At 45.5% G+C, this 4,080-nt stretch overlaps 1 long non-coding RNA gene across 1 annotated transcript; it reads left to right on the forward strand.

Annotated features, from left to right (window-relative positions):
- The first annotated feature begins 420 nt into the window (after nucleotides 1-420).
- On the forward strand, nucleotides 421-2,438 carry LOC147242243 (uncharacterized). Its single transcript, XR_015110712.1, has 3 exons — nucleotides 421-434; nucleotides 926-1,008; nucleotides 2,387-2,438. It is a non-coding gene; the product is annotated as an uncharacterized LOC147242243 (long non-coding RNA).
- Nucleotides 2,439-4,080: the final 1,642 nt, after the last annotated feature.

The raw sequence follows: 4,080 nt of genomic DNA on the forward strand, positions 1-4,080 counted from the left end.
CTTTTACAAGAAGAAGGGCTTCAGCCTGGACGGTTTATTAAAACAGAACTTTAGCTAAAAAAAAGAAGAAGAAGAAAAACCCTCTTCACGCCCTCTTCTGTCTGCTGTTTTTTTTTTCCCATAGCAAATGTCAGTGCTGATAATTCCTTTCTGAAGCAACATGTTGTAGCAATGGCGTGCTTTTAGGCAGCAGCATGTTTCTAGGAGATGTGAGAGCAGGTAGGAAGCACGTCATTCTTCGTCATTGCTCTGCAGACCTGCTTCATCCCGACAGCTCCGGGAGGCTGAGATGCTCTGGTCTTAGTCCAGCCAGGGGGAGATCTCCAGCCTGGAACGTCCCTGGCTTTTAGGAGTCCCTGCACAATACAATCCATACTGAACATCTTTTATGAGCCCATTCATCATCGGCAGTCAGAGCGATGAACAGGAAGCAGGTACTTGTCACAAGCAGAAATACTGATGCAGTATTAATATATATATATGTATATACATATACAACAGAAATGTATGCACTAACCCTAACCCGTAATTAACAAACCCCATTTGTTCATGCAAACACAAAAAATGTTATGGAGAAAAGTGTTACTGGTATTTTTAATGGAGGTATGCTAACCTTCCTAATCACTACCATTCATTGTGCTAAGCTAACTAGCTGTCAGAGAAGCGTCTCTGTCCTCCTGTGGGGCTCTGAGGGTGGTGGACAGTCAGGGAACTGAGGACGTTCCTTTAAAACTGATGTCTTTATGTTGCTGGAAGCTCAAATCAGGCCACTTGTGGTGGTTAAACCTCAGAATATCAGGGGCCCCTCCTGTCTTTATTTCATTTGTTGCAGTTCTTTTGTTTTGCTTTTATGGCCCACGAGTGTTTGGTTCTGCCTCAACACCCTCATGGTTTCATCGGCAAGCCAACTGTTCTGTACCTGCAGGCTCCAAAGAGCCGACAGATGAAGTTCAGACTCATCGAGCTGCTGAAGGCGTTGGTGAAGACAAAGAAAAGCAAGATTTGAAGGTACTTTTATCTGTAAGCTGCTGTGCTGGACTGGTGTCTTGCTGATGACGGCGAGGCTCCGTGTAGACCAGCACTCGCTGAGCGCAGGCGAGGTCTGCTGCTGCTGCTCTGGCTCAGGCGCTGCTTCATCCAGACGGGCCGACCGTGTGGAAAGTTGGAAGCCGTCAGGGGACACGACTCTATCTGCTCTGTGTTTTGATTATAATTCCACTCTCACACAGAAACCCATTAATCGCCCCGAACAACAACAGATTTGATTTTGGGTTGTGATTTATTTATTTTTATAGTTCCTTTCACTGCTGATGCACAAATGTCGCTGAGTGCATCGATGAGGGCGCCAGCGGGACGGCGAGAGGAGCAGCTGTGGCGTGCGGAGTGAATCGTGAACAGGGCCGCTCTTGTCACAGGCGAACACTCTTGGATAAAGGGATATAAACTATTGTATGACAAATGAGAGAGAGAAAACCTCCAAACCGCACTCTGTTACTCATCTATCAGCTAAGCACACCTGGCAAGTTGTAGGATTGCGTGCGAGTGTGTGTGTGTGTGTGTGTGTGTGTGTGTAGGATTTCTGTTATAAATGTTTTAAATGTTTAGTCTATCCTTCGATCTGATAACAGCTCATTTTCTTCGCCGTTTAGGACGTTCCTTCAGGGGTCACAGAGGTCGTTCTGCGTTTGATTCCACTGACTGAACGGCTCACAGCCCATCAGTACCAGCTGAAGTATTCAAACTCATCAGGTTGAAATGCCGGATTGATTCATCATAACTTTTAGGCCTTAGAGCTTCAACCCCTGCCCTAGGGGTGCCAATGAAGTTTAGCTCCCTTGCTTACTCTGAAGCAACGACTGACCACAACCTGAAACTGATTCAGAGGAGGTGACATGGAGTCACCTGGAGGCGGTCATTTCAGAATGTTAACTGATGATGCAATGTTTACGTATCACGCTCTTTTTTTTACCTGTTGAAATGCTTGGCATCTTGTTTCTGAGCTAATAATATGTCCCTAAAGCTGGATGAACTCGCTGTGACATGCTAGCGACCGCGTGTCACGCGTCCCTGCCACTTCTGTATGTCTCTGTCGCTCGTCGCCTCATGGAGAGCAACAAAAGCGTGAACAAACCGACTGATGGACTCGGTGTGGAGTGGAGAAGCGTTTGACGAGGGTTTCTTCTGCTCACAAGATGTCCAGTGAAAATCACGACACAGACCCAGAAAGTTAGAAATCCAAATATCCCTGAAGGGGATCGGTCATTTTCCTTAGCTAAATCTTTCTGTTTGGCAAATAAATGTATCATTTTACAGTTCATTATTGCATTGCCTTTGAAATGACTAAAGCACATTTTTCTTAACCCGTCAGTCTGTATTTGAGTTCCAGAGCTTCCATTCTCCCACATCAACTGTGAGCATCACAGCCGAGAGGCCTTGCAGACGAACACGAGTCAGGCTTCAGCCCAGCACGTCCCAGGTTTTGGTCTTCGCTATGGTAACCGCGGCTAAACAAACAACTCCACCTTCCGCCCACTTCTTCCGCAACTGCTGGTCTTCATCATTCAAGGACAACAATCCTCCAAACCTCCACTTCCAAAAACTTCCTGCTTTCTCCTCCTCTGCCATCAATCTCTCTCCATTTGTATCCAAACATCCTTCCCCACCTCGGGGACTCGCAGCTCTTTGCCTGCCAGCCGTCTGTGGCGTTTGCAGGTCTAACGTGAGAATAAAGCTCTCGTGAGACCAGGCCGCGTCCCCTCAGTGCGATCCAGGAACCTGAAAGCAGATGTGCAGCTTCTGTTGCGCGCTGTCCCATCTCAGCGTCGTGCCCCGCAGCACGGCCAACAAAAACGGAAACCTACAAATCCAGAAGCTTAAAATGCTGTTATTTACAGCTTTCAGCGCTGGCTGTGGAAAATGTGAGCTCCCTCGTTGACAGACACAAATAAAAACCTGAAATGATCACACAAAAGTCTGCAACAGACTTTCAGCGACGTCTCCGCGGCACTTTGGACTCTGAATGAACTCGTTGGCCGAGGGGAACATGCCTGGCTAACCTGATTGTGAGCAGCTCTTGTCAGTTGAAAACTGATGAATAGAAGCTATGTGGTGCGAACGTAATCAAATTCTGCTCCTGTGGGAAAGGAGAGTCACGCTGTTTGAGTGACGGCTCACCTCCAGGGTTCGGAACGGTTCTGGGTCACAGTTTCCTCAGGTTCTGTGCCTCAGGTCACCCCTTAGAACTCAGCACACAAGAGCTGCACACACGGAAAGACCCTGACTTCCCCTCCGCTACCTCGGCTCTTTCTGCATTGTTCACAGCCTCTGTCTGAAAGAGCTCATCTGACCTTTGACCTCCAGACCAGTAATTGGTTAGAGATCAATGAAAAATGAATGATTTTTCTAATTTTTTGGAAAGTGACGAGACTTTGGCAGTGTCACACGGCTCTCTGAGAGCGAGAAGCCTGGCACGAGTTCCTTCTTGTGAGGGGTCATCCTTTTCACTCGTGTGTGTAAGTTTTCCAAAGTTTGTTCGTTCTTATCGGACTGCTGGTCATTCCGGCTCTGTTTTAGAGTCCCACTTTAATTTTGTGGGGCTTTTTCACCAGAGAAGAAAAGTTCCCTAAATAAGGAATGAAGTCACACAGACATTTATCATTTTTCAGAATTAAAATTAATTTGCAATTCTTATTTTCCTACAGGCCTCAATGATTTTTATTTTTTTAAACCAAAACCCAATTCCTCATTAAAAAAAAAAACCTTAATATTTATGTGAATACAAATTGAGGAGTGTTAATATTTATCCACATAAATATTAACACTTGTGAATAATTGAAAACAAAATATGAATCGATGCTTTAATCAACTTGTTTCATTGAACCAAACACCAGAAAAACATCCGAGCAAAATATCACGCAGGAAACCTTTGACTGATGCTGATTTTATTTCCTCTTGGAGCCGTTTGGCTGCTGGTGTCATGAGAATATTCATTCAAATGTAGTTTTTACAAAGGAAGGGGGTGAGGAGAATAACAGGATAGAAACAGAATAAACCAAAGGAGTGAAAGGAGAAAGGAAGAAA

Source organism: Aulostomus chinensis, chromosome 20 (assembly GCF_037954235.1).
Source record: "Aulostomus chinensis isolate RoL2024-O1b breed Wild chromosome 20, RoL_Achi_v1.0, whole genome shotgun sequence".
In the NCBI taxonomy this organism is placed as follows: domain Eukaryota; kingdom Metazoa; phylum Chordata; class Actinopteri; order Syngnathiformes; family Aulostomidae; genus Aulostomus; species Aulostomus chinensis.